This window comes from Anguilla rostrata, chromosome 10, assembly GCF_018555375.3.
Source record: "Anguilla rostrata isolate EN2019 chromosome 10, ASM1855537v3, whole genome shotgun sequence".
NCBI lineage: Eukaryota > Metazoa > Chordata > Actinopteri > Anguilliformes > Anguillidae > Anguilla > Anguilla rostrata.
Genome location: NC_057942.1, coordinates 22,203,987 through 22,227,428, shown reverse-complemented (window position 1 = coordinate 22,227,428; position 23,442 = coordinate 22,203,987). Strand labels below are relative to the sequence as shown.

Here is a 23,442-nt window from a genome sequence, read left to right as displayed (position 1 = left end):
TTACACCAGTACAGAAAACAAACGGCAGAAACGCACAGAAACACACAGGCGGAAACAAAGTCAAAAACACAAACAGGTCAAAAACACAGGCAGGTACATACGGTCTGAAACACAAGTCGGAAACAAACACAGGCAGGCAGATACATGTAAGTCAAACAAACACAAGGAACCAGCACCCGAGTCAAGGGAACAAAGAACTTAAATAGACAGGGGGTAACAAGACACTCAAAAAACAAAACAATCAATCCAGAAAAGGAGGGGATAACAAGACACAGGTGGGAACAATGATAGAATAACGAGACAATTGGAAACAATCATACATTTAACAGGGGGGAGCAGGACACATAACAGAAGTGCCGCCATCTGGCGGCCCAACAAGGGAAACACAGACAGGAAAACACAGAACCATGACAGTAAACTTTTTTACGGCAAGCGACATCCATGGCGATGCAAGTAATCCGACACCGTAGGGTCTAGTTTTCATCAGTGAGGGGAGGGTCTGAACGTCAGGGAAAAAGTGGAAGACAGTGCCAGACATTATTTGAAGACAGTATCGGGTGAGTTTGTTTAGTCTTTGAATCTGTCATTATGCTGAGAAATAGCTAAACCATTTTATTGATAGGTTCTGAGTTTCTGTGCAAACGCGCGAAAACACACTGGTATAATGAAACAATGACGGTAGCCTAATACATATATAGTCCGCTTCGTTCCGTTGCTACCATAACATAACGACCTACAGCTGCAGTTTCTCGCTGCAATTACTAATATTGAATATAAACAAAAGACGCAATTTATGGTGTAAATCGTATTCTCAATTTAATCTCTAAATCGACTGTAAGCTTAGGGTTGTAACTAGGTAGTTGTTTCGTAGGTGACTTAACTTGTCTTAACTATTGCTTGTATTTTTGCATAGACTGCGTTGTTGCTGTTCTTGTTTGTGTTAGTGTTAATCAGTTTAATCTACAGGGTCCAAGTTGAACTATGCGGTTGTTCCCTGCACTCGGAACGGTAGGCTACTGCCCTCTAGAGTTTTCGACACACTTGTTTTTGCTTATGGTTAAACACTTTGTTGTACGTCGCTCTGGATAGGAGCGTCTGCCAAATGCCTGTAATGTAATGTAATGCAATATTCCGTAGCAACAAGATAAACCCGACATTAGCCCTAAAATATGCCAATACAGCAGTGAAAACGCTGCTCACTGAATAACGAAATAAACTTTTTAAAAAATTATACCATGTCATTCTACAGTCAATATCTGGGACTAACCATTGTATAAATATACAATCTTACCGTTGGTTTTACGCGTAGAGATGTCCCTTTTGCGAATGAGTGGTCATATATTGTCTTGGACAATCCGTTTGCGAAATATACGCACATCTGTGACGCCTGGGTCTGCTATCTTCAATAATAGCTGTGCGTAATACCACACCTGTTGCTTACGGCGTTGTCGCCTTTTTAGTGCAATTTGGCTTGATTGACAATTCATTTATTCAGTAGGTGAGAGTATAAGCTTTCTAACGATGTATAACATATTTGATTTTGCTGTTGGAATAACGTTTCATAGGTCAGCGTAACCGAAAATGTTCTTATCTGCCAATGTCTAAATAAATAATAGTAGGCTACTCTGCGCGCAGCACGCAGGTTGCGAGTTGATATTTTATCTTTTGTTTAGTTTTTTCTCAATGTCGTATTTATTATTTTAAATGTGTATTTATGTGTTATTATTCTATCTGTCTCTGAGGTGCTCTGAAATGTGCATTCTCTGCTAAGATGAGCAATGGATTGGAATATGTGTCTGACGCCTATTTTAGCTGCGGCGCGGAAGCGCTGCAGCTCTACATACACGCCAGACCATCTAAATGCTGTTTTATACCTTTGCGTAGTCTGCATAGTTTCCGTTCTGTGCGGCACTCACGGAGGGCCAGATCATTTATACATGTGTGGCATATTGCACAGGTTGCGCAGGCCACGTAATTAGATTTTGTTACTGACCGTTATAGTTCAAAAGACAACACCTTCATTCATATTTCTAAACCTACTAAATACTGCACCAATGACCACAAAAATGCTCAGCTAGATGTAACTTGTTGCAACGTAGACATTCACCTGACAAAAGCGCTTTTAGTCGCATATTTAACGTTGCCTATGGGTTTTACCACATTCTGACCCTTTTGTTTCTCAACCACCAATAAACCGCCCTGTCATCTCTCAACCACCAAAAGACCCTCCTGTCATCTCTCAACCACCAAGAAACCCTCCTGTCATCTCTCAACCCCCAAGAAACCCCCGTCATCTCTCAACCACCAAGAAACCTTCCTGTCGCCTCTCAACCACCAATAAACCCTCCTGTCATCTCTCAACCCCCAAGAAACCCCCCTGTCATCTCTCAACCACCAATAACTGACATGTTCACTTCCAAAAATGGAGAACTACTATGGTCCAGTTGAAAGACAGGGTAGACTTAGTGCTGCTAATGTCATCAAAATGGTTCCAGGCGCCACCAGATATGCTAGCAGACATAAAGTCTGCATTTGAACTCTTCATAACACTATCAATGCAAAAATGACAAACTTAGAGGGGAGGCGTGTGTATGGTGACAATTGGAAAGAGCTGGATGTGACCCACTAGCAATCCTATATTGCGTTGCTTATTTTGGCAGGAGTGTACAAGTCAAAAGGTGAAGCAACAGCAAGCCTTTGGAATGCTGACACTGGTAGGGCAATTTTTCCAGCCACAATGTCTCTGGAGACATTTCATGTTTTCTACCACATTATATGCTTTGATGACAGGGAAACAAGGCAGGGTCGACAGGAGCGTGACAGACTTGCACCTATCTCGTCTGAATGAAGAATTGATACCCACGGGATATATATATGGCATGCGGTTTCTGTCAAAAAGTTTGATTGATTGCTACCTCGCCCCTTGCCCCGCCCCTTGCGGTTTTTGAGGAGGGCACTTGGAGGGCAACCCCGCCCCCGTCCCTTTTGCGGATATTCAATATTTATTTATTTTATAGTCATTTTTTAATATTGTTTTATTTAGGTTTTATTTAGGTTTTTAGCGTAGCACGTGTTGATTTGGTTTATATATATTTTTTAATGGAAAATTTCATTTTTAAAAGTAAAAGAATGTTGCTTACGGCGTTGTCGCCTTTTTAGTGCAATTTGGCTTGATTGACAATTCATTTATTCAGTAGGTGAGAGTATAAGCTTTCTAACGATGTATAACATATTTGATTTTGCTGTTGGAATAACGTTTCATAGGTCAGCGTAACCGAAAATGTTCTTATCTGCCAATGTCTAAATAAATAATAGTAGGCTACTCTGCGCGCAGCACGCAGGTTGCGAGTTGATATTTTATCTTTTGTTTAGTTTTTTCTCAATGTCGTATTTATTATTTTAAATGTGTATTTATGTGTTATTATTCTATCTGTCTCTGAGGTGCTCTGAAATGTGCATTCTCTGCTAAGATGAGCAATGGATTGGAATATGTGTCTGACGCCTATTTTAGCTGCGGCGCGGAAGCGCTGCAGCTCTACATACACGCCAGACCATCTAAATGCTGTTTTATACCTTTGCGTAGTCTGCATAGTTTCCGTTCTGTGCGGCACTCACGGAGGGCCAGATCATTTATACATGTGTGGCATATTGCACAGGTTGCGCAGGCCACGTAATTAGATTTTGTTACTGACCGTTATAGTTCAAAAGACAACACCTTCATTCATATTTCTAAACCTACTAAATACTGCACCAATGACCACAAAAATGCTCAGCTAGATGTAACTTGTTGCAACGTAGACATTCACCTGACAAAACGCTTTTAGTCGCATATTTAACGTTGCCTATGGGTTTTACCACATTCTGACCCTTTTGTTTCTCAACCACCAATAAACCGCCCTGTCATCTCTCAACCACCAAAAGACCCTCCTGTCATCTCTCAACCACCAAGAAACCCTCCTGTCATCTCTCAACCCCCAAGAAACCCCCGTCATCTCTCAACCACCAAGAAACCTTCCTGTCGCCTCTCAACCACCAATAAACCCTCCTGTCATCTCTCAACCCCCAAGAAACCCCCTGTCATCTCTCAACCACCAATAACTGACATGTTCACTTCCAAAAATGGAGAACTACTATGGTCCAGTTGAAAGACAGGGTAGACTTAGTGCTGCTAATGTCATCAAAATGGTTCCAGGCGCCACCAGATATGCTAGCAGACATAAAGTCTGCATTTGAACTCTTCATAACACTATCAATGCAAAAATGACAAACTTAGAGGGGAGGCGTGTGTATGGTGACAATTGGAAAGAGCTGGATGTGACCCACTAGCAATCCTATATTGCGTTGCTTATTTTGGCAGGAGTGTACAAGTCAAAAGGTGAAGCAACAGCAAGCCTTTGGAATGCTGACACTGGTAGGGCAATTTTTCCAGCCACAATGTCTCTGGAGACATTTCATGTTTTCTACCACATTATATGCTTTGATGACAGGGAAACAAGGCAGGGTCGACAGGAGCGTGACAGACTTGCACCTATCTCGTCTGAATGAAGAATTGATACCCACGGGATATATATATGGCATGCGGTTTCTGTCAAAAAGTTTGATTGATTGCTACCTCGCCCCTTGCCCCGCCCCTTGAGGTTTTTGAGGAGGGCACTTGGAGGGCAACCCCGCCCCCGTCCCTTTTGCGGATATTCAATATTTATTTATTTTATAGTCATTTTTTAATATTGTTTTATTTAGGTTTTATTTAGGTTTTTAGCGTAGCACGTGTTGATTTGGTTTATATATATTTTTTAATGGAAAATTTCATTTTTAAAAGTAAAAGAATGTGTGAGGGAAAGTGTTGATTATCTTTGTGCTTTTTAAACGTGTTTGAAAAGGGTAGTTTTGTGTAAAAATGCTTTAGCAACTTAAAACATTTTATTGTTTTGAAACACCAATCGCCACCAAATACACGAAAAGGCAAATGAATGCGTTAACATGGTTACATGCGTTAAACATGTTTAAAACAAGTAGAACTTATGTTAGAAAAGTTTGGTAGTTGTTTCGTAAAGTAGATTAGTTTATTAGTTAGACAAGGAGACAGCGTTAGTTTTGTGTCAAATAGAATTTAAGAAAAGCGAAGGTGTGTTAAATATTAAAACAATGAAAATAGCAAATAGTTACTTCTTAGAATTGTCTGTAAAGCAAATGCAAAGCGTGACAGTTGTAAGTTATCAGGCTGTGTGTGAAAAGAGAGTTTCTTTTTAAAAAACTATGACAGAAGAGACATTTAGAGACAGAAACCAGCAAAACTTAAGTTATTTTCTCTGCGGAAATCCTTCTTCGGATTGATGTCCGAAGCCGACTGAATTCACAGTCACACGGACAGGTGTGGTGAACGTTTTGTGGGTGTGGCGTAGGCTGTGACGGGTTTTTGTCATACCGCATAGACTGTGGTATGTATTGTGACAAGCTCACGGTAAATGTCAAAAAGTAAGTTTCCCTCCTTATTTCTTCATTAGACTACTATTACTTTTTTCTTGTTGTAATGATTCTAGAAAACGGAGGAGTCTCAGATGTCACACAATGAACGAGTAGCCTACATTGAACAAAAATATACTATAATTTAAAATTAAAAAAAAAAAATTCTCGTTAACTAGTGCTGGTGCACGCAAGCGGGATTTCAAATTGTAGCTTATCCCGCAAGTTGATTAAATTTAAGGACTGAGTGGTGCGGGAATCATTGCCTTAACTGTTTTGCTCGCGGTCAAGGGATGGACACTAAGTCTATCGCCGTTTTGTTTATTTTTCTTTTGCCTCGTGACATATTTTATGTGCTTATATGTTCTGTTTTGTTTTTCTTGTCTACCCATTTATGAGTTAACAACGAGGAAATTGTGAAGGTCTATAATAAAACTAATGAGACCAAATAAAATTAATTTGATTAGCTGGAATGTAAAAGGGATCTCAAATAAAATGAAAAGATATAAAATTATTACACACCCTATCCCTATCATGTGATTTGGCAATGCTCCAAGAAACCCATCTAAATGAAATAGAATCATTTAAATTGAGACAAAGATGGGTGGGTCAAGTTTTCTCAGCACCAGGCAGTAGAACCTCTAGAGGGGTTAGTATCTTGATGGCAAAGAGAATATCATTTAGACTATCAAAACAAATAGTTGATAAGGACGGTAGATATATAATTTTATCAGGTTTCCTACAAAATGAAAAATGCACCTTAGGTAATGTGTATGCTCCTAACATTAGACAGAATACTTTTCTATTAAAACTGAACTTGTTGCTGGCAGAATTTACAGATTACCCCATTCTGATGGGTGGGGACCTAAAGCTGGTTAGTAATTCCTCAGTTGATAGGTCTGGACGCCCCCTCCCATCAGATGGAGCATTGTCAAACACTCTTAAAGAAATACAAAATTCACTTGCATTATCTGATATATGGCGTGTTGTTAATCCTGACATACGTGAATACACTTTTTATTCCCACGCTCACAATTCATATTCCAGGATCGATTATTTACTTCTCTCACAGTCCTTGGTTGGTAATGTAATTGACTGCAAAATTCATAACATCATTATTTCAGATCATGCTCCCTTGTCAGTACTCTTCACTCCTACTGTAATTAACAATACAACTAAATAATGGAGATTTAATAATTCTCTATTGAAAGATAAAGAATTTGTGTCTATGGTAGGGGAAAAAACACAGGAGTACATCAACATTAATCTCAAATCAGTCCAGTCAGTGCAGACTGTATGGGAAGCCTTTGAAGCAACTTGTAGGGGCTGGATTATAAACTACTGAACAGCCAAGAAAAAAGAAAAAATGGCAAGGAAACAGCTTGATCACTGAACTTAAGACCCTAGAATCAAGGCATATGTTGGACCCTGATAATCTACAGCTAAAAAACTCAGTATTGGTTATAAAAACAGAATTACAAACAATCCTACATGAGGAAAATGTGTTTGCTCTTTTTCAGCTATGCAGACAATTTTTTGAATCTGGCGATAAGGCTAGTAAAATGCTTGCCCTAAGGCTGAAACAACAAGAAAATTGCCAGTCAATTTCGAGCATAAATGATGAAGATGGGTCCTTGGTTTGTGATCAAATTCAAATTAATCATGCGTTTACAAAGTTTTATAGCACATTGTATAAATCAGAATATTGTACGAGGGAAAAGAAAATGGAAGATTTTTTTCAGAGATATACATTCACCAACCCTCTGTCAAGAAGAATGGGAATCATTGGAGGCACCTATCCTGGAAAACTAAATTAAATCGGCTATCAAATCCCTCTCTACTGGTAAAACACCAGGCGATGGTGGCTACTAGGGGTGTGCAGAGACGTCATTATCTGTATCTGTATCTGTTCAACCAACAAAATGATCTGTATCTGTATCTGTATTCGGATAGAAGACAGGAAGTGGGCGTGGTTTATACCGGAAGTCACATTAAATGAGGCAAATGCTGTATTTTCTAACCTAATATTCATTGGCAATGCAATTGTTGTGCCTTCAAAGCATCAAATTGATTTAATATTGGCATATAATTAATTATAACATATTTCCACATCCTCATACTGTACCTTTCATCTCTCTCTCTCTCTTTTATTTTTAACTAAACTAAGTTTTATGAACTGTCTGAACCTCACCACCACCTCCCCCCCACCCCTTTAACTGGGGTACATTGAACAATCAGAAATAGAAAAAAATGTTTTATAAATCTGTTTTTATTGGAAATAGAAACTATTTACAGTAAAGATATATAGAAACATATCCTTTAGTTGAAGGGAATAATCTTAAATTCCAATGATGCTCCGTTCGTGTTTCTTGTGTTAACGTTACTGCAGTTCGCTAGGGAAACGTGAATTACTACTTTACAACATTAATTACATAACGGTAATAGCCTACATTAACTTTTTTTTTTTTTTTTGCCTGTTTTATTTTTATTTTATTTTATTTTATTCCCTACTGAACTAAGTTTGGATAGACTGCAAACCATCCGATGTCCTCATATTTTCCCTTGGTAGCAACTGTTACCATGAATTGATTTCATGTTAATTATAGCCAAGACCTATGACTGATACATACAGCATGTCACATCTTAAACGGATGAATATTGACTGAAATACAAGGTAAAACATAGGTTTTTTCAATATTTCGACTGGGTTTTTTTTTAAATGGAGGAAATTAACAGGGGGGTCGTTCCACGTGCAGGGTTGTCCATTCGTTCCAGTAAAATCTGTATGTCCAAAACAATTCTTTATCTCTGCTCACTCTCTCCAGCGTTTTTCCCTCTCGGTACTTCACCCCGAATGCCAGGACTGTTCTCCTTATAAAGCTTGCATTGCTGCCGGTCGAATGGGATGCAGGTGCACCTGGTTAGCCCCTGAACTTCCCAGTAAGGCTCTGGGGTGGAGCCAGCGCGCCACCACGTACCTCCCCTCAATTACCACTCCCCTGTCTGTCCCCGGGCGGTTGCCACAGTATATATATAGGTGCAGGTATACATACATATGTGTGCTCGAGATTTTTGAATGATTGATTGAATTAATTAATTAATTAATTAATGATTTCTAATATGTCATATTTGCACTTGTCTCAGAGGTGTATTTGCAGGTTGTTAAATTCTGTACTGTTCTTGTGGGAAGTATCAACCTTTATTTTTTTGTTGTGATCCCAATCTGGGAATGCAGTGTGTGGATTTGAAACACTTCTTGCTCTCTGTTCACATTAAATAGATCTTTCTCTGTGTATTCTCTCAGCTTCATCACAAAATTGAATTATGTGGTTTACTAAAGCCTCAAGGAAGTTTTGCCAGATATTCTCACTCTCCCTCACACCATCTTTCCTGTTGCCTGTTTCCTCTGCCCTGTTGTGTCCACATCCTTTTCCTAACCATTCATACATTGTCTTTGTCATAGGGTCAGAGACTGATGACCTCACGTGATCACATGACTGCAGCTGTTTTAAACAGTGGAACATGGTGTAAGTGTGTGCACAGGAAAAGCACTCTGGCACACAGCCTGGCCTTCCAAGAAATTACACAGCTGCCAGTCTGAGTGAGAATGGAACTGGGACATCCCTTGGGTTATTGAAGTACATGCAGATACTTCAGACAGTTACCCATAAGCCCCTCTCTGATCTTTGTAATATTTTACATACTTATTTTACCTGTCATTCCACATGACTCTGTAGTTGGAGCCAAGTCAAAAAAAGTCAAAATATAAAGTGCTAATTTCATCTCAGTTAATTAGCAGAAAATGTCCCATTATTTCTGAGACAGCTAAATGAATTTTATTATAGGGGGCGTTACTATGAACTTGGTGTTCCCATAAGCATGGTTTGCAACCTCCAAGCACTGTCAAAGCATCATGGCTAATGAATTTTCCCTGAGAATGTTGCCTTGGTAGAATTCATTCTTATTTATTTGATCTGCCAAATGATAAAATATGTATGAAAACACATTAAGTTCTGCTATGAAATTGTCATACTATTGAAAGGCTTTAAATTCAAATAATCTTATATCAAACATAATTTGAATTTTAAAAGGACACTGAAGGACTACCTCTAAATTGGGCTGACAACTGATTGATTATGTCACGGATCGGGTAGGTAGGACCCAAACGCAGAGTTAAAAAAAAACACAAACTCAAAAAGAGGAAATGAACAAAGACTTTGCTTACACAACAGGGAACAAAAAAACCAGGAAAACCAAAAGGCCACACAGGGCACTTCCAAAAAACATAAAAACAGAACACTCAAAATTCAAAACACACACAGAGCAGAACACGGGCGGGACAGAAACCAGGCAGGAACAAACAGGCAGAAATACACAGGCGGAAACACAGTCAGAAACACACAGAAGCCGCGTTTCCACCAAAAGTACTTTTAGTCCCAGGAACTACTTTTCAAGGAACTAAAAGGTTCCTTCAGCCCATGGTTGTCTGCGTTTCCACCGCAGTCTAAAGTCCCGCGAAGATTAGGCAAATTAGCCCACTGATGTAGGAAAAGCGACATTGTGGTCGGTCCATCTGTCATATGATTTCTTCTGTAACCCCATACTACCACCGAAGTAGCCTACATTATTTTCTAATAACCGGGACAGCCCGGAGGGGTTTATTCCACTTATATACAACGGGTTACCAACAATGACTATATATGGTTACTTTTGTATTTATTGACTTTCATATATCCTCTCAAACACATTCATTATGTTTTTATGCGAACATTCGCTTTCATGTCTTGACATCCGAAGCGACAGAATGCATTCACATTTATATGTATAACTGGCAACAACAGCAGAAAACATGCACACGTTGTAAACAATTTGCTGTTTGATTACTTTCTCGTCGTCAATTCCATATAGGCTAATCGCAAAATGACAAGAATAGAACGAAAACGCGAACTTGCGTGAAAATTTAAATTAGTAGTGGTACAGCCACCGTTTGCTTTCCTTCAAAGTTACTGCTAGCCGAGCAGCGAAGTGTGCCCTCCAGATGCGAACCATGCACCATAAATTAGTCCATAGTCTTCCTGGTCTTTTCGTGGAATTGAAGAATGGCAGAGTAAAATTACAGCAGTCTGATAAAGCTAAAGGGATGATTACTAGAATTAACCTGTTATTTTACCCTGACAAAAAGTACGGAAGGTGATTTCCAGTTTGCTTTTACTGTATCACCAATGTGAATTACGCAGAACTACCGCATACCTCACATAACTGTATCAAACGTTTTGAGTCAATTACAATGGGTTAACAAAGAAAATCCGGAAGAAAATATTCAGCAACCGAATTAATCCGTTTGAATGTTTTGGTACGTAATATGCTGTCCCAGCACGAATGCTTAGCATTTTATAAAACGAATACTAAAGCAAGAAAAGAACAGAAGAGCACACGTTATAATTCCAAGACGTTGGCAGGCTATAACCAAAACTAGGCTACTGCGCCGCATAACATACAAGTTCGATTTGAAGTTATTATGAAAATAAATTGGTTTGCGCCTGCATATTTTTAAACATGGCGGGTGAAAATAAACACAAAAAAATGCTGCGAGTACTCGACCAATCAGAAATGTTCAGCGCTGCAAGCTCCACCCAAAAGGTTCCTGTACTTTCGGAAAGTACTACCCCCCGAGCAGGAACTTTTTGGGGGGTAAAATAAAGCCCCCGGAACTAAATTTAGACTCTAGTTCCTGCGGTGGAAACACGGCTAAACACAGGCAAGCAGATACATACAAGTCACAAACAAACACAAGGAACCAGCACCTGAGTCAACGGGACAAAGAACTTAAATAGACAAGACACAGGTGAACTCAATACATAATCAAACGAGAGGGAAGGGATAACGAGAGGCAGGTGGGGATGATGATTAAATAACGAGACAGGTGGGAACAATGATTAAATAACGAGACAATAATGGAAAACAATAATACAGTTCACACGGGAAACCAATGAGGGAATAAACAGAAATACAAAAACTGAGAAGTGCCGCCAACTGGTGGCCTAAAAAGGAAAAACAGAAACAAAAAGACAGAACCATGAAAGATTAATTAGATTAACTCTGGGCTGACAATCAAGCTTAATGAAGATGAAGATCAAGAGTATGATCTTTTCACATTAGGGCACTTGCCAAGTTATATTTAATACAATGAGTACTACTCAATCGTGAAGGGCAACAGTTTTTGTAGAAAAATTGGAGATTTCTGTGTGCCCCATCTCACATTCTCTGATCTTTTTCTTGGATTTAGCCTTATTGGTAGGCTACCTTGACTAGCTGCAAACATTTATACCTGACATGATTTCAACAAGACCAAATAGTAAACAAGCATATGTAAAGATAAAAATATTTAGTTACAGTATGAATGAAATACCCCCAATCCCAGCATGCAGTTGGCAAGAGGTAGAGATACACCCTGGACAGGTTGTCAATCCATTGCAGGGTACACACACCATTCACTCACACACTCATAGACGAATAGCGTAACCTACATGTCTTTGGACTATGGGAAGAAACCAGAGTACTTGGAGGAAACCCATGCAGACACAGGGAGAACACATAAATGCCACACAGATGGTATTCAAACCAGAGACCTTTGCTATGCAGTGACAGTGCGATCCACCACATCACCATACCATCACACTTTAGCTCCAAATGGCTGAAAATGAATGGAAGGCAAATTTAATCACAATACAAGGACAATTAGGCTGGTAGCCTATGGTTTCACAGAAGGATGTAGCTACTAATAATAAGCAGACTTACTTTTTTACCTTTCAGTCAATCTTTTCAAATTTGCAGAAATAATTTTTTGTGTCTATCATGTTAAATTATTGCATTAAATGATCATTTTAATCTAGCCAATTATTCTTCATGGAGCCCCTTTGGCTCAGGGGCCACTGGAAAAAAATTACCCCACATCAGAGAAACCATATGTGAACTCTTAAGAACTTAAGAACATTGATGAAACATTGGTAACTAAAATAGACGACAGGTATTTTTTCACCCTGTCTGTCAGTTTGACAGGTTGAAATATATGTACTGTAAATTGACTCCCGGGTTTATATATATATAGAAGGTAAAGGTTTGCGACTGTTTGTGAGCACTCACTACACTTTAGCTCTGGATTTCAGGTTTGAACAATGTTTATAAAATATTTGTAGACAATTCCGTTGATAATTTAATAACTTGTTTTACTTTATTGTCCTGATTGATTAGATCAGATAAATGGGAGATTCTCACATTGCAGAACTATTTATTTTTCTCAAGATTACATTGTGCTGGATTCCTGTTATGGGCCTGCAGTTGGGGTTTCCCCAGCATTTGTGAAGGCAGGCCGCAGCCCCAAGGCATTAGTAGGGTGAACACCGTAGAGTTAATATTCTGAAAAATAGACTGCCCCTACATACATTACATTTGCCTTTTACCATGGTTTGGCACCAACACTTTCATAAGGAAAAGGCATTCAGAATTGTTTTGTTGTACAAAACATTTAATTTAACCCTCCTTGTCTGGTTGCATTGATTGTGTAGCCTCTATTGTTGCATCAGCAAAGCTAACACACCTGACGGAGATCTGCACTCTACTGAGTGCGCTCTTCTAGTTGAAATATGTTTAATTTTCCGAACCCAGTAGTTTTAACTTAACACCCTCGTTTGACGTCAAGTGCAACAACAGTTGAAACACCTCACTTATCTAACATGTAAAATATATTTATTTGATTTAATTTGGTAATTATTATGAAAGATATTAATTATCAATCAAATCACTGAATTCATTAATAGGCAGAGCAAACTGTTTGTATCAACCTTTAACAAAATGTACAACTCACAATCAGATGAAAATTAAGAAATGTATTAAGTTACAACAAATATTCATGTCTAATCTAAAGACATGGTTCAACTACCTTAACCCCTTAGCGCACATGCCAAATCTTGCCAATTCTTGCCCATTTAGGGGGTACCCTATATAAAGCTTTATAACTACAGATGTGAACACCACAGAGACTTGAAAAATGGCTTAATGAAGCAAGACATTTGTACAATTTACAATACAAACGCAGATTAGTTTATATTCATAATTTTGAAAGAAATAAAGTGCCACAAATGCAATTGTCTACACAAAAAAATCAAAAATGAATTTGCAGTTTTTTAGTTTGCAATGAAATACTGAGAGATCACATGTATACAGAAGGTTAAACTATACATGTGCTGGATCAAAAACTTCTTGACCACAAGTTAATAAAATCTAAGGGTGGATATCAGTGGCGAGTGGTGACCTTTGAAGCTGGGCATGCTACCTTGTCCCCCCTGCATGCACACACGAACGAACGAACGATCGACCACCCGCTTCAACCCCTTCCCACCACTGCAAATGACATGTTCGCACTCCTCACACACACACACTCTGATCACAGACAGCAGTACCACATAATAAACAAACATGAGGCCACAGCGGACCAGAGCACAAGTGGCGGCTGCGGCGGACCAGAACAAACCTCAGCAGCTATGTAACATGACACAAAAAACGCTCAAAAATACGTACAATTTCGTACCTTATTTGTACATGAAGTCCATCCTCCAACCCTTCTTTGTAAATTCTGCAAAGACTTTGTCATAAAAGCTGTCGGATGTCTTCATTCTGTGCAGCATTCTTCTTTCAATCGACATCATTGCCAGGCCAGTCAAACGCCGCTGTCCGACAACATTGCATTGGTAGGTCTCGATCCTTTTTAATGCCGAAAACTTTATTTCTACCGGCGCAGTGGTAGAGGGCACAGTTAGAAACAATTTGCACAGTCTGAATAGTTGGGCCATGCCATCACAAAGGCCATTTGAGCGCATGAAAGACGTCAATTCAGAAACATTTCTCTTTGCCAGTTGAGGTGATGCATACAATACTTTCAGTTCGCTGTGCAAAAGGACGTCATCGAAAAACTGTGCATAAGTTTCTATCAAAGAATTAAGTGCGCTCTCTGGAAAGGTCTGCTCATACAACTGAAATTTAGAAAAGTCCAATTGCCCAAGAAACTCCATCTTCTCCAGAGATGAAAGCCGCTTCTGCATTTGGAAATTAATAGTGTCCAACACATTGAAATAAAGATCTCATTAAGCAGCCTTTTTGTCAGCAGCATCTCCTCTGCTTCTCTTAGCTGTGTTCTCTACCTGTACCTCTACCTGTGCAAAAACACGGCCAAACTTTGCAATTGCTCTGTTGTTCTCTTCATTTGACTCACACAATACCCAATGTCCAAGCCCTTTGTTTGTAGGATATTGAAAAGTACGTCAGTGTGAGAAAAAACATCAGAAAAAAGCTCCAGGAGAAACTGGAATTTGGGATCTTGGAAATATTGCAAAAAACCCCCTGCTGAAAGAATGGGCGTTTCATCCCAGTCCAATGGGTTGTTTTTTATGTAATTGAATAGTTCAATTAATGAATCAAGGTTCTCTTTTGCTGTGTTCACTAATCGAGACGTATAATTCCACCTTGTTGGAGCAGCTCTGCGGAATCGTCTCCTAACAATGTCATCCAGAGCCTTGGTGCGCTTCGCAGAAGTGGTAAAGAATGAGCCTAGGCCATTTAAAGCTGAAAAAAAATCTTGCAGTCTTTGATAGTGCTGCACGCTTGAGACAGCACTAAGTTAAGAACGTGCGCACAACAATGCACAAAACTGGCACAAGGGTATCGGTCCCTAACCTTGGCCTGCAAGCCATTCAGGTGGGCAAACATGACTGCGGCCCCATCATATGTTTGACTAACAAGCTTGTGGCCGCATTCCATTTCAGCTACGGTGGCAAAAACATGCTCCGCTAAGGCAGTGGCTGTTCGGTCAGCGCTGACATCTGAAAAACCCGCAAATCTCTCTTCCGCCACCCCCTCTTTGGTAACGTACCTCCAGACTGTAGAAAGCTGAGCGAAGTTGGACACATCTGTGGTTTCATCAATTAGTGTCGCGACAAAGCTTGCGTCTTTGATTTCAGATTTTATTTCATTCATTAGCACATTTCCCACAACTTCAATTAGATCAGTTTGGATGTGGCTTGACATGCCAGAGAAGACACTGCACGTCTCCAAATGATGGGCTAGCCTCTCATCATATTTCCGGAGTAGGTTGATGAGCTCAATACAATTACCACGATTGTCCTGGGTTCCGAGGTTCACAACGATGTCCACGAGTCTCTTTAACACGTCCCTGTTTTTTTATCGCGCTCGTTATGTTGCTCTGTGGCTATTTGCACGCCCTCGTTCAACTGATGATCGATTCGTGTGTTGCCAAATGTCTGAAGTTTTACTAGACAAAGTATGTGTGCAAGTGCACTTCGTGTTTTGTCATTGCTGTATGGAGATTGTTTAAATCGCCATAACCTGCCGTGGTCCAGACTGTGTGTTCTGTGGAAAAAAAGAGACATGGCCAACAGAATAGTGTGCTAACCTTTGGGCAGCCAGCTAGCCATGTATGTTTTTCATATGTGCTAGCTTGAAAGTGACGGACAAAATTTTTTGTTGTTTTTATGATGCCAAGCTTGGGAGTTGGACCTCCTTTAGCAATTATATTCCTTTTCTCTTCAAAAGTCCTCTGAGAAAAGGGCACAGAACGTAATGACTCTATGGAAAAATACGAATTGTCGCTCATATTGACAAGTTGTGTGACGGTGAGCTAACTGAACAAGACAAGCGCCAACTTACAGTAATTAGTTTAGCTAGCTAGATGGCAGTGTTGCGCATGTGTGTTGCCCGATAAGCTGGTTCACAGCCAGCTTTTCTGCCCACCAGCTCCCGCTCAGAAGATACTTTCGAATACAACTGAGAATCACAGAGCGCATGTGCGAAGTGAGCTGAACACAGCTTTGCCGTTAGCAGGATCGATATGTGGCAGACCGCAGTTGCCGTTTGAAAAGAAAATAATCGAAGACATTGAGAAACATTTAAATTACATGTCTTAATGTAAATAATGCTCATGTTACTTATAACAATGAATTGAAAATCTAATTTTAATATGTAAATTCTCTCGTAATTTTCAATGCCTTGGGCATGCGCCGCATTTATAGCTTATTATGACCGCTCGCCAATGGTGGATATGTAGAACTACTATAGATTTATGAAGCAAAACCTAAGCAGTGTACCCAGCATCTCCAAATCTATCCAAAATGTCTAAATTATGCATTGCTGTAAATCACAACATATTCACGTATTTCACTACAAATCAACTGTTTTTACTCAAGAAACTCACTGTTGCATCATTTTCAAGTGGGAATTACAAGCTTTCAGTCAGTACAGTGGTCTAAAATATCTAGAGGTCCAGAAACATATCCAAAATCTCTCCAAAATATATAAAATGCTTTTTGTCCATTATAAAGCATATGAATGAGCCCCTTATGAAGGTTTAAGATGGAACATTGCTATCAGATTTAAAAAATAATAATATTATCACACAATGCGGTACAGTACCTAAATGTGTAATAATTAACTCTTGTGTGTATTTCTATACTCTGCACTCTCTTGACTTTAAAAAAAAAAAAAAAATGTTTAGTTTTATTTTTTTTAAGTGCCCTGAACTGATGTCCCCCTTACATTACTTTTGTTATGTAAGGGGGACATTAGCAGTAAGATTACATTAATTCTAGGCTGAGTTTTTCCCTATATCCTCATGCTAAAATCTACTGTAAATCCACATTTAAAGCTGATATTTAAAAAAAATTCTTCCTGGGGGTTCGCATCTTTGTCACCTTTTTCATCCCTGATGAGTTTGCAGGTCTGGATGAGACAAAGGACAACTTGTACCAGAATGATGGGAAGAGAAGAGTATGGAGAAGGGAAGGAACTGCTCATTATCCAAAGCATACCACCTCATCTGTGAAGCATGGTGGAGGTAGTGTTATGGTGTGGGCATGTATGGCTGCCATTGGAACTGGTTCCCTTGTATTTATTGATGATGTGACTGCTGACAAAAGCAGCAGGATGAATTCTTAAGTGTATTGGGCTATATTATCTGCTCAGATTCAGCCAAATGCTTCAAAACTTCACAGTGCTTCACAGTGCAGATGGACAATGACCCGAAGCATACTGCTCACTGTCATGCTGTCTGTCTCAGATCTGCCCTGTCATCTGCTTCCAGTCTGCCTGTTCCCTCTGAGTTTCCAGGTGTTTCCGGAGTTCCCAATGAGTACCTGGACCTCAAGGAGGTATTCAACAAGGCCCGGGCTACCTCATTACCGCCGCATCGCCCATATGACTGTACCATTGACCTCCTCCCAGGCACTACCCCTCTTAAAGATCGGCTCTTCTCCTTGTCTGCTCCTGAAACCAAGACTATGGCAAAGTATATCAATGATTCCCTGGCAGCAGGGATCATTCGCCCTTCCTCGTCCCCTGCTGGAGCTGGGTTTTTCTTTGTGGGGAAGAAGGACAAATCCCTATGCCCTTGCATCAATTACAGAGGACTCAATGACATCACCACCGTAAGAGCTGACTGGTACCTTGCATGGCAGCCTTGGTGTGTGAGTGTGTGAGTGTGTGAATGAGTGAATGAGAGGCATCAATTGTAAAGCGCTTTGGATAAAAGCGCTATATAATTGCACTCCATTTACCATTTACCATCAAAAACAGGTACCCACTCCCACTGATCTCATCTGCTTTTGAACTGCTACAAGGAGCTACTATCTTCTCCAAACTCGATCTCCGGAATGCTTATCAGCTGGTGAGGATCAGGGAGGGGGATGAGTGGAAGACGGCCCTTAATACTCCTAGCGGACATTATGGCTGTGTCCTAAACCGCAAACTTCCATGATATACACTACTGTGCTCCAGAATACACACTCCAGGCAATGCTTGGGACTACGCACTCCGAACCATGGAAGTTCAGTAGCATGGAGAAACAGTTAAATGAGTGGGATGCACTTTGTGACGACATCTGACCCATAACCTTTAACCTTTGCCGTAACTATCGGTAAAATTCCGGTAATAAACCTGAGAGGAATTAAAGCCGCAAGCGGTGTTGGGAGGGGTCCAAGCATTGGCACCATCGCGCCCCCTATTGAACGATTTTAAAATGGCTTTGTCCTCATGATCATATACCTTCACCCAACATATCTACTGAACATCATGATGATTGTATAAAAAATGGATGACTTATGGCCAATTTTGTGCTAAGAGACGCTGTCGAATGACTTAGTTGCGTCGCCATGGATGTGTCCTGGTCGCTTCCCGTAAAGGCCTTTACTATGTCGTAACACTTAGATGGGATGTCGTAACACTTAGGTGGGATGTCGGGGCGACATAGCTCAGGAGGTAAGACCGATTGGCTGGCAGTCGGAGGGTTGCCGGTTCAAACCCCGCCCTGGGCGTGTCGAAGTGTCCTTGAGCAAGACACCTAACCCCTAACTGCTCTGGCGAATGAGAGGCATCAATTGTAAAGCGCTTTGGATAAAAGCGCTATATAAATGCAGTCCATTTACCCATTTACCCATGTCGTAACACATATATGGCCCGGCGTGTATGTACAGTTGCAGCGGTTCCATGCCGCAACTAAAAAAGGTGTCACACTAGTGTTGTCACGATACCAAAAGTTTGACTTTGATACCAATACCAGGTTTAGTATCACGATAATTGATACTGAAACGATACTGATTCAATACTCGGTACCTAACGATACTGAAATTACCTTAATAGATCAGAAACATAATGTCCACAAATACAGCGTTGTCACTGCTGTATTGGCATATTTTAGGGCTAATGTCGGGTTTATCTTGTTGCTACGAAATATTACATTACATTACATTACAGGCATTTGGCTGACGCTCTTATCCAGAGCGACGTACAACAAAGTGTATAACCATAACCAGGAACAAGTATGTCGAAAACCCTAGAGGGCAGTAGCCTACCGTTCCAAGTGCAGGGAACAACCGCATAGTTCAACTTGGACCCTGAAGGTTAAACTGATTAACACTAACACAAACAAGAACAGCAACAACGCAGTCTATGAAAAAATACAAGCAATAGTTAAGACGAGTGCATTAACTAAGTCACCCACGAAATGGATATCTAGTTACAACCCTAAGCTTACAGTCAATTTAGAGATTAAATTGAGAATACGATTTCTCTCAGCATAATGACGGATTTAAAGATTAAACGAACTCACCCGATATTGTCTTCAAATGAGTCCATGCCAAAGAAAAGTAATGATTCATCCTCTCAAAACTTTACCGTAGCGTATTATTTATTTAGACATTGGCAGAGTACAGCATAAATTGCGTCTTTTGTGAATATTCAATGTTAGAAATTGCAGCGAGAAACTGCAGCTGTAGACACAATATAGTGTGTTATGTTATGGTAGCAACGGAACGAAGCGGACTACATATGTATTACCGTCATTGTTATATTATACCAGCGTGTTTTCGCGCGTTTGCACAGAAACTCAAATACTATCAATAAAATGGTTTAGCTATTTCTCAGCATAATGACAGATTCAAAGACGAAACAAACTCACCCGATACTGTCTTCAAATGGATCCATGCTCAAGAAAAGTAATTATTCATCCTCTCAAAAAGGTTTTACTAACAAACTATTGGTAGCCTAGCATGCACTCTGGCTGGCACTGTCTTCCATTGCTTCCCTGACGTTCAGACCGTCCCCTCACTGATAAAAACTAGACCCTACAGTGTCGCATTACTTGCGTCGCCATGGATGTCGCTTGCCGTAAAGAAGTTTACTAGATGTCGTAACGGTTTAGATTTGGAGCCACAACTCTTCCGCACCCCACCTAATAAGAAAGTCCAAATGGCAGGCAAACAATATGGTGGACATATGTAGTCCCAAAAGTAAAGTTGTAGAGCACATTCAGATGCATCGGTCGATGAAGTTTTGTGTTGATCTGACTTCCGGTGTGGGAGTTATGACCTTTTAAACAGGACCCTTTTGCTATAGTGCCACCATCTGGCCGACATGGGTTATTTGTAGTTCCTGAGTAGTGGGGGGCCATAGGAACCCACCCACCAAATTTGGTTGGTGTACAACTTATGGTTGCTGAGCCTCAGACATTTTAACGGAGAAAACTTCCACGCCCCAACGAAAAGGTCAAAATGGCGGGCAAACAATATGGCGGACATAGGTGGGGCCAATGGCAAAGTTGTAGAGCACGTTCAGCTGCATAGGTCGATGAAGTTTTGTGTTGAGCTAACGTATGGTGTCGGAGTTATGGCCTTAAATGCATAACCCTTTGTTATAGCGCCACCATCTGGCCGACATAGGTGATTTTTAGTGCCTGAGTAGTGGGAGGCCATAGGAACCCACCTGCCAAATTTGGTTGCTCTAGGACGTATGGTTGCTGAGCCTCAGACACTTTTAGCGGAGAAAAATAAGAATAATAATCCTAACAAATACAGTAGGGTTCCACCAGCTTCGCTGCTTGGACCCCTAATAATCCGAACAGATACAATAGGGTTCCACCAGCTTCGCTGCTTGGACCCCTAATAACAACACCAACCCGACCACCAGCAGCAGTGCCTCAATCACTTCTTTGGCCGCCATGAAGTGGAGAGAGCAGAGACTGTCATGCCCACTGCTCCAGCTCCAGCTTCCGACAGCCAGACACTCATCATACAGACTGCTGATGTCACATGCACACTCCGTAATATCAACATACGGAAAGCAGCTGGACCGGATGGAGTTCCAGGACGGGTTCTCAGAGACTGCACTGCTGAGTTTGCTGACGTATTCACAAATATTTTCAACCTATCCCTGGCACAGTGCACTGTCCCCACATGCCTAAAGACATCCACAATAGTGCCAGTCCCGAAGCAGACAACCATAACCTGCCTCAACGACTATAGGCCAGTCGCATTAACACCAATAATTATGAAGTGCCTGGAGAGACTGGTCCTTAGGTACATCAAGGCTGCTCTCCCACCCACCCTGGATCCACACCAATACGCATACAGAGCCAACAGATCAACAGATGACGCCATTGCCACTGCCCTCCGCACTGTACTGCTCCACCTAGAACAATGGGGAGCTTATGCACGGCTGCTGTTTGTGGATTACAGCTCTGCATTTAACACAATCATACCGAGCAGACTGGTCTCCAAGCTGTCCAACCTAGGCTTCGAACACAACATCTGCCTTTGGATAATGGACTTCCTAGCAGACGGGCAGCAGTCAGTCCAGATGGGCCCCCACCACTCTCCCACTTTGTCACTCAGCACAGGGGCTCCACAAGGCTGTGTGTTGAGCCCCCTCCTCTACTCTCTGTACACCCATGACTGTATACCAACCCACAAAACGAACACAATCATCAAATTTGCGGACGACATGACAGTGGTGGGGCTGATCATTGAGGGCGATGAGTCAGCTTACAGAGAGGAGGTACAGACTGGTGCTCAGAAAACAACTTGGCACTCAACACCAAAAAAACAAAAGAACTTATCATTGACTTTAGAAAGAAGCAGGGTGACCATCCCCCACTGCACATAAATGGAGGAAGAGTGGACAGAGTCTCCAGTTTCAGGTTCTTGGGAACCCACATTTCAGAAGATCTCACGTGGACAACCAACACAAACTCTCTGGCTAAGAAGGCATAACAGCGGCTTTACTTTCTAAGAACACTCAGGAAAGCCAACCTGCCACAACAGCTGCTAGTGTCCTTCTACCACTGCTCCATTGAGAGTGTCCTGACACATGGGATCCTAGTGTGGTATGGCAACAGTTCTGAGGCTGACAAGAAGGCTCTGCAGAGAGTTATCAACACAGCTCAGAAGATCACCAACACACATCAAGCCTGCCCTGGAAGACATCTACAGCTCTCGTTGCCTGCGGAAGGCATCCTGCATCTTAAATGACCCATATCACCCCGCCCATCACTTGTCCGTCCTTCTTCCCTCAGGAAAGCGCTACAGGTCAATCAAAGCACGCACTACAAGATTAGCGAACAGGTTCTACCCCAAAGCCATCACCACACTGAACTCTGCACTGAAAGTACGCCCCCCATAGACAATATTTATTCATATTAATATTTATTTGTGCAATACCTATAATTATTCTGTGCAATCCTGGTATTTATTGTGAGCTGTATGTAGTTTTTATTATTCATTTTTTTATCTTTTATATTTTTATTACCTTGTTTTTATCTTGTATATTTGAGCTCCGCTCAGGCAGTGCGCCTGAATTTCGTTGTACACACCAGTACAATGACAATAAAGAAATTCTATTCTATATACAAACTCCTCACTGTGTACCATTTTCCTATGATATGTTTCAGTTTCCAATCCAAGAGAGTACACTAGACTACTGCCATCCGCCATTACTGTTGTTTCTGGCAGTTTTCGCGAAAGGAATTGTGGGATTTTTCCCAGTCGGACCATGCACGGATGCACACTTAAAATTTTGATCAAACGGAGTGCGCATCCGGGTACTTTATCCGTGCTCCGCACTACCGAACTTTGGTTTGGACTCACACTCCAAGATGGAGGCATGCTTGCTATGCGCACTCAGAGCATGGAAGTATGCGATTTGGGACACAGCTTTCGAGTACCTAGTTATGCCTTTTGGTCTTACCAATGCCCCCGCAGTTTTCCAGGGGTTAGTCAATGATGTCCTTCGGGACCTGCTCAATGTTTGTGTTTTTGTGTACTTGGATGACATACTCATTTTTTCCAAGTCCAAACAGGAACATGCACGTATGCCGAGTCCTCCAGAGGCTCCTGGAGAACCAGCTCTTCGTAAAGGCTGAAAAATGCGAGTTTCACGCCTCAGAAGTGTCCTTCCTGGGATTTGTCATCAACGCTGGTAACATCCAGATGGATCCGGCCAAGACCAGGGTTGTCACGGACTGGCCTACTCCCCCCACTCACAAGGAGCTTCAATGCTTTCTGGGCTTCGCTAACTTCTACCAACGATTCATCCGGAACTATAGTTTGGTGGCATCTCCCCTCACCGCTCTCACCTCTCACCTCC

The 23,442-nt window shown here is 41.1% G+C and overlaps 1 long non-coding RNA gene across 1 annotated transcript in view; it reads right to left on the bottom strand.

Moving 5' to 3' along the window:
- The window catches only part of LOC135233773 (uncharacterized), a 392,830-nt gene that overhangs the window by 63,934 nt on the left and 305,454 nt on the right, over window positions 1-23,442 (bottom strand). The window lies entirely within an intron of this gene.